Genomic DNA, 14,144 nt, shown 5'->3' on the forward strand with positions numbered 1-14,144 from the left:
GCAAGGCCCATGGACTTTTTATGGCTGCATGTTATTGCCTAGTCCAATGGACTGTGTTGCCTATGAGTTTCCATTGGATTGATAAGCCAGGTACTGTCTTTTGCTTTTGTTTAGCCATGTTGTGTGCGCAGTCGGTAGGATTATGTGAATTAATGTAGAATCAGTTTCCAACTTCTCTGTGTTGGTTTAGTGGTAGGCTCTTTGCTTGTTCTCCAAGAGGTTGTGGGTTCGACTCTGAGGCAAGGCCCATGAACTTTGTATGGCTGCATGTATTTGCCTAGTCTAATGGACTGTGTTGCCTATGAGTTTCCATTGGATTGATAGGCCAGATAATGTCTTTTGCATTTGTTTCGCCATGTTGTGTGCACAGTCACTAGGATTATGTGAACTAATGTAAACTCAGTTTCCAACTTGTCTGTGTTGTTGTAGTGGTAGGCTCTTTGCTTGGGATGCGAGAAATTGTGGGTTTGACTCTGAGGCAAAGCCCATGGACTTTGTATGGCTGCATGTAATTGTTTAGTCCAATGGACTGTGTTGCCTATGAGTTTCCATTGGCTTGATAGGCCAGGTAATGTCTTTTGCTTTTGTTTGGCCATGTTGTGTGCGCAGTCGCTAGGAATATGTAAATTAATGTAGACGCAGCTTCCTACTTTTTTGTGTTGGTGTAGTTGTAAGCTCTTTGCTTGTTCTGCCAGAGGTTGTGGGTTTGACTCTGAGGCAAGGCCCATGGACTTTGTATGGCTGCATGTAATTGCCTAGTCCAATGGACTATGTTGTATATGAGTTTCCATTGGATTGATAGGCCAGGGACTGTCTTTTGCTTTTGTTTGGCCATGTTGTGTGCACAGTCACTAGGATTATGTGAACTAATGTAAACTCTGTACCAACTTCTCTGTGTTGGTGTAGTGGTAGGCTCTTTGCTTGGGCTACAAGAGGTTGTGGGTTCGACTCTGAGGCAAGGCCCATGGACTTTGTATGGCTGCATGTAATTGCCTAGTCCAATTGATTGCTTTGCCTATGAGTTTCTATTGGATTTATAGGCCAGGTAATGTCTTTTGCTTTTGTTTGGCCATGTTGTGTGCGCAGTCACTAGGATTATGTGAATTAATGTAGAATCAGTTTTCCACTTCTCTGTGTTGGTGTATTTGTAGGCTCTTTGCTTGGGCTACAAGAGGTTGTGGGTTCGACTCTGGGGCAAGGCCCAGGGGCTTTGTATGGCTGCATGTATTTGCCTAGTCTAATGGACTGTGTTGCCTATGAGTTTCCATTGGATTGATAGGCCAGGTATTTTCTTTTGTTTGGCCATGTTGTGTGCGCAGTCGGTAGGATTATGTGAATTAATGTAGAATCAGTTTCCCACTTCTCTGTGTTGGTGTAGTGGTAGGCTCTTTGCTTGGCTGCGAGAGGTTGTGGGTTTGACTCTGAGGCAAGGCCCATGGACTTTGTATGTCTCCATGTAATTGTCTAGTCCAATGGACTGTGTTGCCTATGAGTTTCTATTGGATTTATAGGCCAGGTACTGTCTTTTGCTTTTGTTTGGCCATGTTGTGTGCGCAGTCACTAGGATTATGTGAATTAATGTAGAGTCAGGTTCACATTTCTCTGTGTTGGTGTAGTTGTAGGCTCTTTGCTAGAGCTGCGAGAGGTTGTGAGTTCAACTTTGAGGCAAGGCCCATGGACTTTGTATGGCTGCATGTTATTGCCTAGTCCAATGGACTATGTTACCTATGAGTTTCAAATGGAATGATAGGCCAGGTACTGTCTTTTGCTTTTGTTTGGCCATGTTGTGTGCGCAGTCACTAGGATTATGTGAATTAATGTAGAGTCAGTTTCACACTTCTCTGTGTTGATGTAGTGGTAGGCTTTTTTCTTGGGCTGCGAGAGGTTGTGAGTTCGACTCTGAGGCAAGGCCCATGGACTTTGTATGGCTGCATGTAATTGCCTAGTCCAATGGACTATGTTGTCTATGAGTTTCCATTGGATTGATAGGCCAGGGACTGTCTATTGCTTTTGTTTGGCCATGTTGTGTGCGCAGTCACTAGGATTATGTGAATTTATGTTGAGTCAATTTCGCACTTCTCTGTGTTGGTGTAGTGGTAGGCTCTTTGCTTGGGCTTTGAGAGGTAGTGGTTTTGACTCTGAGGCAAGGCCCATGGACTTTGTATGGCTGCATGTTATTGCCTAGTCCAAAGGATTGCGTTGCCTATGAGTTTCCATTGGATTAATAGGCCAGGTACTGTCTTTTGCTTTTGTTTGGCCATGTTGTGTGCGCAGTCACTAGGATTATGTGAATTAATGTAGAGTCATTCACCTAATTCTCTGTGTTGGTGTAGTGGTAGTCTCTTTGCTTAAGCTGCGAGAGGTTGTGGGTTCGACTCTGAGGCAAGGCCCATGGAGTTTTATGGCTGCATGTAATCGTCTAGTTCAATTGACTGTGTTGCCTATGAGTTCCCATCGGATTTATAGGCCAGGTACTGTCTTTTGCTTTTGTTTGGCCATGTTGTGTGCGCAGTCACTAGGATTATGTGAACTAATGTAAACTCAGATTCCAACTTCTCTGTGTTGGTGTAGTGGTAGGCTCTTTGCTTGGGCTGCGAGAAATTGTGGGTTCGACTCTGAGGCAAGGCCCATGGAGTTTGTATGGCTGCATGTAATCGCCTAGTTCAATTGACTGTGTTGCCTATGAGTTTCCATTAGCTTGATAGGCTAGGTAATGTCTTCTGCTTTTGTTTGGCCATGTTGTGTGCGCAGTCACTAGGATTATGTGAATTAATGTAGACGCAGCTTCCTACTTCTTTGTGTTTTTGTAGTTGTAGGCTCTTTGCTTGTTCTGCCAGAGGTTGTGGGTTTGACTCTGAGGCAAGGCCCATGGACTTTGTATGGCTGCATGTAATTGCCTAGTCCAATGGACTATGTTGCCTATGAGTTTCCATTGGATTGATAGGCCAGGTACTGCCTTTTGCTTTTGTTTGACAGTGTTGTGTGCGCAGTCACTAGGGTTATGGGAATTAATGTAGAGTCGGTTTCCCACTTCTCTGTGTTGGTGTAGTGGTAGGCTCTTTGCTTGGGCTGCGAGAGGTTGTGGGTTCGACTCTAATGCAAGGCTCATGGACTTTGAATGGCTGCATGTAATTGCTTAGTCCAATGGACTGTGTTGCCTATGAGTTTCTATTGGATTGATAGGCCAGTTACTGTCTTTTGTTTTCGTTTGGCCATGTTGTGTGCGCAGTCACTAGGATTATGTGAAATAATGTAGAGTCAGGTTTACATTTCTCTGTGTTGGTGTAGTGGTAGGCTCTTTGCTTGAGCTGCGAGAGGTTGTGAGTTCGACTTTGAGGCAAGGCCCATGGACTTTGTATGGCTGCATGTAATTGCCTAGTCCAATTGATTGCTTTGCCTATGAGTTTCTATTGGATTGATAGGCCAGGTACTGTCTTTTTCTTTTGTTTGGCAATGTTGTGTGCGCAGTCACTAGGATTATGTGAATTAATGTAGAGTCATTCACCTACTTCTCTGTGTTGGTGCAGTGGTAGTCTCTTTGCTTAAGCTGCAAGAGGTTGTGGGTTCGACTCTGAGGCAAGGCCCCTGGAGTTTGTATGGCTGCATGTAATTGCCTATTTCAATTAACTGTTTTGCCTATGAGTTCCCATTGGATTGATAGGCCAGGTACTGTCTTTTGCTTTTGTTTGGCCATGTTGTGTGCGCAGTCACTAGGATTATGTGAACTAATGTAAACTCAGTTTCCAACTTCTCTGTCTTGGTGTAGTGGTAGGCTCTTTGCTTGGGCTGCGAGAAATTGTGGGTTTGACTCTGAGGCAAAGCCCATGGACTTTATATGGCTGCATGTAATTGCCTAGTCCAATGGACTGTGTTGCCTATGAGTTTCCATTGGATTGATTGGCCAGGTATTATCTTTTGTTTGGTTATGTTGTGTGCGCAGTCGGTAGGATTATGTGAATTAATGTAGAATCAGTTTCCCAGTTCTCTGTGTTGCTGTAGTGGAAGGCTCTTTGCTTAGCTGCAAGAGGTTGTGGGTTTGACTCTGAGGCAAGGCCCATGGAGTTTGTATGGCTGCATGTAATTGCCTAGTTCAATTAACTGTGTTGCCTATGAGTTCCCATTGGATTGATAGGCCAGGTACTGTCTTTTGCTTTTGTTTGGCCATGTTGTGTGCGCAGTCACTAGGATTATGTGAATTAATGTAGACGCAGCTTCCTACTTCTTTGTGTTGGTGAAGTTGTAGGCTCTTTGCTTGTTCTGCCAGAGATTGTGGGTATGACTCTGAGGCAAGGCCCATGGACTTTGTATGGCTGCATGTAATTGCGTAGTCCATTGGACTATGTTGTCTATGAGTTTCCATTGGATTGATAGGCCAGGGACTGTCTTTTGTTTTTGTTTGGTCATGTTGTGTGCGCAGTCACTAGGATTATGTGAATTAATGTAGAGTCATTCTCTTCTCTGTGTTGGTGTAGTGGTAGGCTCTTTCCTTGGGTTACAGGAAGTTGTGGGTTTGACTTTGAGGCAAAGCCCATGGACTTTGTATGGTTGAATGTAATTGCCTAGTCCAATGGACTGTGTTGCCTATGAGTTTTCATTGAATGAATAGGCCAGGTATTGTCTTTTGTTTGGCCATGTTGTGTGCGCAGTCGGTAGGATTATGTGAATTAATGTAGAATCAGTTTCCCACTTCTCTGTGTTAGTGTAGTGGTAGGCTTTTTGCTTGGCTGCGAGAAGTTGTGGGTTTGACTCTGAGGCAAGGCCCATGGACTTTGTATGTCTCCATGTAATTGTCTAGTCCAATGGACTGTGTTGCCTATGAGTTTCCATTGGATTGATAGGCCAGGTACTGTCTTTTGCTTTTGTTTGGCCATGTTGTGTGCGCAGTCACTAGGATTATGTGAATTAATGTAGAAATGGTTTTCCACTTCTCCGTGTTGGTGTATTGGTAGGCTCTTTGCCTTGGCTATGAGAGGTTGTGGGTTTGACTCTGGGGCAAGGTCCATGGGCTTTGTATGGCTGCATGTAATTGCCTAGTCCAATGTACTGTGTTACCTATGAGTTTCCGTTGGATTGATAGGCCACGTACTGTCTTTTGCTTTTGTTTGGCCATGTTGTGTGCGCAGTCACTAGGATTATGTTAATTAATGTAGAGTCGGTTTCCAACTTCTCTGAGTTGGTTTAGTGGTAGGCTCTTTGCTTGTTCTCCAAGAGGTTGTGGGTTCGACTCTGAGGCAATGCCCATGAACTTTACATGGCTGCATGTAAGTGCCTAGTCTAATGGACTGTGTTGCCTATGAGTTTCCATTGGATTGATAGGCCAGATAATGTCTTTTGCATTTGTTTGGCCATGTTGTGTGCGTAGTCACTAGGATTATGTGAATTAATGTAGAGTCATTCACCTACTTCTCTGTGTTGGTGTAGTGGTAGGCTCTTTGCCCTGGCTACGAGAGTTTTTGGGTTCGACTCTGGGGCAAGACCCATGGGCTTTGTATGGCTGCATGTAATTGCCTAGTCCAATGTACTGTGTTACCTATGAGTTTCTATTGGATTGATAGGCTAGGTACTGTCTTTTGCTTTTGTTTGGCCATGTTGTGTGCGCAGTCACTAGGATTATGTTAATTAATGTAGAGTCGGTTTCCAACTTCACTGAGTTGGTTTAGTGGTAGGCTCTTTGCTTGTTCTCCAAGAGGTTGTGGGTTCGACTCTGAGGCAAGGCCCATGAACTTTGTTTGGCTGCATGTAATTGCCTAGTCTAATGGACTGTGTTGCCTATGAGTTTCCATTTGATTGAATGGCCAGGTACTGTCTTTTGTTTTCGTTTGGCCATGTTGTGTGCGCAGTCACTAGGATTATGTGAATTAATGCTATTGGATTTTTCAAGTCAGTATTCACACAGCAGTTTCTGCTATTTCATGTATTCCCCTTACATAGTCACTGGTGTGCATACCTTATCTCCCCATAGTGATGTTTTTTTAGGTTTTTGCACCCAGTTCGGACTTAGAATGGTGTTCCAAACGTTATTCCTATTTGTTAGTATTTTTTCGTTTGTGAACCCTCCCCAACCACACCTATTGCCAATCCATATCATACGCATAAATAGCCTGGGTCTCAGCTTCCCATACACGGTAGGTTTTTTAACTGCATGAGAGGACACACACAAGCTAGGGACCCCAACGTAGAGAAATACTTTGGCGTAGTGTTGGGGCTCTATTGCATTGATCAATTCAGTAGCTAAATTTCTCTTGATTCATATGTTCATGGCAGTAATGCAGATTCCATTTTTCACATATTCACTCTTGCATATAGCTATTGAATTTTTCAAGTCAGTATTCACACAGCAGTTTCTGCTATTTCATGTATTCCCCTTACATAGTCACTGGTGTGCATACCTTATCTCCCCATAGTGCCTGGGATCTGACCCAGACACTAGCAGTTTTGCACTCCTACCCAAAACTGGGCTGTTCCCTGAACTCACTACCTCCACGGTTCAACTCTTAACTGAACTTCAACTAACTAACTGGTTTTCCCACCTCCAGGCCTGTGAACTCCTTGGTGGGTGGGGCCAACCGCCTGGCACCGCCCCACCTGGTGTGGACATCAGCCCCTGGAGGGAGGCAACAACGGTTTTGTGTCTGACTAGTGTAACTATCCGGGAAAGGGGGTGTGTGTGTGTGTTATGTCTGTGACTAACTGGCTAGTCCAGGGCGTCACACTTGCACCCCCTTCTTGTGATGTGAAGGTGTGTAGTCAGTGCCTACGTGTAATTCCTGACACCACTCCTCTGGCTGACTTGGTGAGCTGTCACTGACTGGGTGGGGTGCAGTAATGGTGGATGCTGCTGCTGCTTGGATAGCATGTGTATCTACTGTGAACAGCTTATCAATGGTGGCAAATCGGGGCAGCTTAACCTCTTGCTCTCCGCAGTTCAACACTCTCACGCGCACTCTTCCCTTCCGTATTAATGAATAAAACTGTGATATAAATAGTATATAGATACCCCACAAATGCAGATAAAGGTAGGTTATGGGAAAAGGGAGAAGAGGGAAACAGGAAAATAGTGTAATAAAGTATACCTTCCAGGGGGGAGAGGAAATGGCAGCACAGCCAGTGGAGGTGAAGCAAGGGGAAGCCTGCAACTAAATTGTTGAGAGCATTATCACATGGTGACTGAGCCTGATTGTAACGGGAGCATAGAGGTGCCGATCCTGTCTTACCTGCGTTGGTGTAGAAGTGGGTTTCCAGTGGTGGAGTCAGCTGTGTGCAGTGGTGGCTGTGGGTTCTTTTATGTGCGACCGTAGTAATAGCTGCGCCCACTTCCTGTATGGGAGTGGAATGCAGTGAGGCTAATGGAACGCACGTCCACGTGCCGCGCCCCTGAAGGTAATACCGATCATTGAATACAAAAAAATTTCTCATACTACTGTATGGGGGTCCCTATATTTAATATGATATCCAAGCCACAGCATCCACCGTTACTTCACCACACCCATTCAGTGACAGCTCACCAAGTCAACCAGAGGAGTGGTGTAAGGAATTACACGTAGGCACTGACTCCACACCTTCACATCACAAGAAGCGGGTCCACAGGGTAGTGCAAGAATACGAGCAAGTCTTCAGCAAACATCCGCTAGACTTTGGGAGAATAAAAGGGGTCCATATTCATGGTTTAAGAACTTGGGTTCTAACGTGCCCAGAGTATGCTCCACTCTATGCTCCCTTTACAATCAGGCTCAGTCACCATGTGATAACGCTCTCAACTCTTTAGTTGCAGGCTTCCTTTTGCTTCACCTCCACTGGCTGTGCTGCCATTTCCTCTCACCCCCAGAAGGTATACTTTATTACACTATTTTCCTCTTTCCCTGTTCCCCCTTTTCCCATAACCTACCTTTATTTACAATTGTGGGGTATCTATATGATATTTACATCATAGTTTTATTCATTAGTGCGGAAGGGAAGAGTGCCCGTGAGAGTGTTAAACTGCGGAGAGCAGGAGGTTAAGCTGCCCCGACTTGCCACCATTGATAAGCTGTTCACAGTAGATACACATGCTATCCAAGTAGCAGCATCCACTATTACTGCACCCCACCCAGTCAGTGACTGCTCACCAAGTCAGCCAGAGGAGTGGTGTAAGGAATTACACGTAGGCACTGACTCCACACCTTCACATCACAAGAAGCGGGTCCACAGGGTAGTGCAAGAATACGAGCGAGCAAGTCTTCAGCAAACATCCGCTAGATTTTGGGGGAATAAAAGGGGTCCAACACTACATCCCCACAGGTGCACACCCACCCATCAAAGAGAGCTATAAGCCAATACCACCTTCACATTACCAGTGTACCAAGGACATGTTGAGCAACATGAAGGCGGCTGGGGTTATCCGTGACAGTTGTAGCCTTTGGGCAGCTCCGTTGGTCCTGTTAAAGAAGAAGGACAGCACCACTCCCCCGTATTGAGGAATCGCTAGCTGCATTGAGAACTGCAAATTATTTTTCTACCCTTGATCTCACTAGTCACTATTGGCTAGTGTCCGTTGCTGAGGCAGACCGGGGGAAGACCGCCTTTGCCACCCCTATGGCGCTGGAGGTCGGCAGACTGTTGTTCAAAAGCAGTGTCTGACGAACAAATTTGCTTCATCCTGAGGAACTGGCCAGTCGGTACGGCCCGGATGGTGGAGGGGGTATGAGCAGAAGAAGCATGCAGCAGTGCGTTGACTGATGTTTCCTTCCTATGGACGTCGGTCTGAACAATTCGCTCAGAACCGAATGAAATTTTAATATCCAGGAAGTCAACGCAACTGCTGCTATGCTTATGCGTCAATCTGATGTTAAAGGTGTTGTTATTAAGTTCCTCCATAAATGTCTCGAGCTGCTCCACAGTGCCCTGCCAAAAAATCAAAATATCATCAATATACCTTAGCCAGCACTGCACATGGGCGCCAGCCCCTGCACCTCCGTCACCAAAAACCAACCAATCCCAGTACCTCTGCCTTCTATCTAGGTGCCTTGAGTTATGTCCTGTAAACTGTCACAGCGACCCAGACACACATGTGTAGTAGGGGAATATCCCTGCTGAGATGCCAGTGCTAGAGCACTCGTTTGCTGTGGAGTTGAACGCTATGTGAGCAGTTCTTACCTTCAATGAGCAGAAGTCTCTTTTTTCAGATTTCAATATCTCTGTGGGTATCTGGCAGAAATATGGAATACTCTTTACTGCTAAGACCCTGTACACCACTCCCACTAAAGGGGGCTTTACACGCTGCGACATCGCTAATGCGGAGTCGTTGGGGTCACGGAATTTGTGACGCACATCCGGCCGCATTAGCGATGTTGCTGCGTGTGACACCGATGAGCGATTTTGCATCGTTGCAAAAACGTGCAAAATCGCTCATCGGTGACATGGGTCTCCATTCTCGATTATCGTTACTGCAGCAGTAACGATGTAGTTCGTCGCTCCTGCGGCAGCACACATCACTCCGTGTGACACCGCAGAAACGAGGAACCTCTCCTTACCTGCCTCCCAGCCGCTATGAGGAAGGAAGGAGGTGGGCGGGATGTTCCGGCCACTCATCTCCGCCCCTCCGCTGCTATTGGGCGGTCGCTCAGTGACGTCGCTGTGACGCCGCACGGACCGCCCCCTTAGAAAGGAGGCGGTTCGCCGGTCACAGCGACGTCGCCGGTCAGGTAAGTATGTGTGACGGGTCTGGTCGGTGTTGTGCGGCATGGGCAGCGATTTACCCGTGTCGCGCAACAGATGGGGCGGGTACCCACACTAGCGATATCGGGACCGATATCGCAGTGTGTAAAGTAGCCTTTAGTCACATGACCAAGACTGTATCTGTGTCCCTACAACACACTTGAGACAAATGTGTGTGTGAGCCTGCATTGTGGGGTATATATAATATATTATAGAGCTGGGAAGGATCATTCTAAGCAGTGAGCTGTTCCAGTATTTGTAGGAAAATACCCAGTAGAAGCATCAAACACAGCACCAATACCTCCCATCAGTATCCCACCACAGTGCCATGTAACCCATGCCCTACACTCCCATCTACACCAATACTATACAGGCACAAACTAGTATATCTGACTAAAAGCCCCCAAAATATGAAGAACGGCCTATAGTTGAGTGTGGATATAAAATCTATGTGAGCAGAGCTAGAATAGAAATCACTGATCGCATTGAAGTCATTCTGACCATAAATCACCATGATATCAAGGTGAGGAGTTGTGTGTTACTGCTGGGAGGAAAGGGTTAACAGTGGAATATTAAGGTGCATTTCTGTGTGCAGTGTTACTAGTCAATGTAACAATTCAATATGAGCTGCTCTTGGTGCCGGGGGAGGGAGATGCTCTCCTGAGCAAGATAGATGGGGAATGAACATGATATCTATATAGTGTAAGGCAGGGGGTCTCAAACTCGGCTGGGTGTATGGGCCGCACAGAGGAAAAAAATAATTTGGGGGGCTGCATTCTTTGCAGGACAAAGTGACATTTTTATTGGTACCATATATATATATTTTTTTCACACACCTTTGGATGACTGATTTTCAACATTTTTCACTTGTTTATTATAACAAATGTGCACATTCTTTGGTTAAATCTAAAAAAAAAAAATTTGATGTTAAAAAAAAGTCATGCCTTATTTTGTTTTTTTTTACATTTTATCCCTTTCTTTTAACTAATAGTGTTACAATTATGACGCTAGCGTTTTGTGAAGGGAATGCTTTGCCTACTTCCGTGACTATGGCCTTCCGGAACTGCTGCATTTTGGCTGACCTCTCCGCCTCGGGAATAAGAGACATAAAGTTCTCCTTGTAGCGTGGGTCTAACAGTGTTACCAACCAGTAATGATTGTCGGCCAAGATGTTCTTAACGCGAGGGTCACGAGACAGGCAGCTTACCATAAAGTCATCCATGTGCGCCAGACTCTTAACAGCCATCACTTCAGTATCCAGACCAACACGATGACTGAACATGCTGTCCTCCTCCTTCTCCTCCTCCTCCTCCTCCTCCTCCTCCTCATCATCTACCCTGTCCTCTGGCCAGCCACGCTGAACTGAGCATATGATTGGTATGCATGTCATATCCTCAATTTGGCCGGAGAGTTGCTCCATGTCTTCATCCTCCTCCTCATCATAGTCCTCCACTGCACGTTGTGATGAGACGAGGCTGGACTGTGTGTTATCACCCACACCCACTACTGTTTCTTGCTCCAACTCATCGTGTTCCGCCTGCAATGCATCATGTTTGGTTTTGAGCAGAGACCGTTTTAGAAGGCAGAGAAGCGGTATGGTGACGCTAATAATGGCGTCATCGCCGCTCACCATCTTGGTGGAGTCCTCAAAGTTTTGGAGGATGGTACATAGGTCGGACATCCATCTCCACTCCTCAGGTGTTATGTGTGGAGTTTGACCCATTTCCCGACGGCTTAGGTGATGCAGGTACTCAACAACTGCCCTCTTCTGCTCACATATCCTGATCAACATGTGCAGAGTTGAATTCCAACGCGTGGGGACATCACACACCAGTCTGTGAGCCGGAAGATGCAAACGACGCTGAAAGCCGGCAAGGCCGGCTGAAGCAGTAGGTGACTTTCGAAAATGTGCAGACAGGCAGCGAACTTTTACCAGCAGATCAGACAGCTCTGGGTATGACTTTAGAAACCGCTGAACCACGAGGTTGAGCACATGGGCCATGCATGGAACATGTGTCAGCTGGCCTCGCCTCAAAGCCGCCACCAGGTTCCGGCCATTGTCACACACAACCTTTCCTGGCTTTAGGTTCAGAGGTGTGAGCCAGTGATCTGCATGCTGTTTTAGAGCTGTCCACACCTCTTCTGCATTGTGGGGTTTGTCACCTATGCAGATTAGCTGCAGCACAGTCTGTTGCCGCTTCGCCGAGGCAGTGCTGCAGTGCTTCCAGCTTGGGACTGGTGTGGAGGGTAAAGTGGATGAGGATGCGCAGGAGGAGGAGGAGGCTGAAGAGCATGACATTCCGGAGCTGTAGAGTGTGGGTGAAACCCTGACTGAGGTAGGGCCTGCAAACCTTGGTGTGGGAAGGACTTGTTCCGTTCCTCGCTCAAACTGGGTCCCAGCTGGGCTGGGCTGGGTCCCTACCCGGCTGGGTAGGGCGTTGTGGGGGGTTTGTCTATCTCCGTTTGAGGTGAGTTTGTTTAAGTTAGCCTTTCTTTGGCGTTTTTTAGAGCCCTGCGGGTTGGGGAGTTGGTATCGCCCAGTAAGGCGTTCCCCGGGGGCTTGGATTGGGGTGACATTATGTCAGTGGAAAACGGAGTTGAATTTTGGATTAGGAAATCGAAAACTGATCAGAGAGGTGTGGGTAGACTAGTCCGTTTGGGGATGGTTGTGGCATCTGATATGTGCCCGTTCAAGTGTCTCGGGAATTTTCAACAGATCCGTCCGAAGGTGGATGGCCCCTTATTATGTCACGAGGATGGGTCCTTTTTATCGAGATACCAATTTGTGAGTGTTTTTAGGGCATGTTTGAAGTCGTTGGGGTTAGATCCGAAGTCTTTCGGATTGGGGCAGCGACGGAGGCCTCTATATGCGGCCTACCGGAGGAGACAGTTAAGCAGATTGGTAGGTGGAAGTCGCAGCGCTTTAAGTCGTATGTACGTCCCCAGGTGGTTGTTGGCAATTGAGGGGAAAAGGGGGGGTATTAGGGTAGCAATGGGGGGGGTGAGAGTGTGTGTTTTTTGTCAATTTGGTTTGGTGAGGCAATAAAATGGTGTCGTCTGTACATTTTGTATTGCAGAAGCACCCCCTCTTCCTTCCCTGGTCTGGATCCTTGGCCACTCTTATGTGTATTGGGGAGCCCGACGAGCGGACGCGAGATGGAACGGGAGACAGCTAGGTTTTGAGAAGGAACTTAATAACAACACCTTTAACATCAGATTGACGCATAAGCATAGCAGCAGTTGCGTTGACTTCCTGGATATTAAAATTTCATTCGGTTCTGAGCGAATTGTTCAGACCGACGTCCATAGGAAGGAAACATCAGTCAACGCACTGCTGCATGCTTCTTCTGCTCATACCCCCTCCACCATCCGGGCCGTACCGACTGGCCAGTTCCTCAGGATGAAGCAAATTTGTTCGTCAGACACTGCTTTTGAACAACAGTCTGCCGACCTCCAGCGCCATAGGGGTGGCAAAGGCGGTCTTCCCCCGGTCTGCCTCAGCAACGGACACTAGCCAATAGTGACTAGTGAGATCAAGGGTAGAAAAATAATTTGCAGTTCTCAATGCAGCTAGCGATTCCTCAATACGGGGGAGTGGTGCTGTCCTTCTTCTTTAACAGGACCAACGGAGCTGCCCAAAGGCTACAACTGTCACGGATAACCCCAGCCGCCTTCATGTTGCTCAACATGTCCTTGGTACACTGGTAATGTGAAGGTGGTATTGGCTTATAGCTCTCTTTGATGGGTGGGTGTGCACCTGTGGGGATGTAGTGTTGGACCCCTTTTATTCCCCCAAAATCTAGCGGATGTTTGCTGAAGACTTGCTCGCTCGTATTCTTGCACTACCCTGTGGACCCGCTTCTTGTGATGTGAAGGTGTGGAGTCAGTGCCTACGTGTAATTCCTTACACCACTCCTCTGGCTGACTTGGTGAGCAGTCACTGACTGGGTGGGGTGCAGTAATAGTGGATGCTGCTACTTGGATAGCATGTGTATCTACTGTGAACAGCTTATCAATGGTGGCAAGTCGGGGCAGCTTAACCTCCTGCTCTCCGCAGTTTAACACTCTCACGGGCACTCTTCCCTTCCGCACTAATGAATAAAACTATGATGTAAATATCATATAGATACCCCACAATTGTAAATAAAGGTAGGTTATGGGAAAAGGGGGAACAGGGAAAGAGGAAAATAGTGTAATAAAGTATACCTTCTGGGGGTGAGAGGAAATGGCAGCACAGCCAGTGGAGGTGAAGCAAAAGGAAGCCTGCAACTAAAGAGTTGAGAGCGTTATCACATGGTGACTGAGCCTGATTGTAAAGGGAGCATAGAGTGGAGCATACTCTGGGCACGTTAGAACCCAAGTTCTTAAACCATGAATATGGACCCCTTTTATTCTCCCAAAGTCTAGCGGATGTTTGCTGAAGACTTGCTCGTATTCTTGCACTACCCTGT

This window comes from Anomaloglossus baeobatrachus, unplaced genomic scaffold, assembly GCF_048569485.1.
Source record: "Anomaloglossus baeobatrachus isolate aAnoBae1 unplaced genomic scaffold, aAnoBae1.hap1 Scaffold_3010, whole genome shotgun sequence".
Classification (NCBI taxonomy): Eukaryota; Metazoa; Chordata; class Amphibia; order Anura; family Aromobatidae; genus Anomaloglossus; species Anomaloglossus baeobatrachus.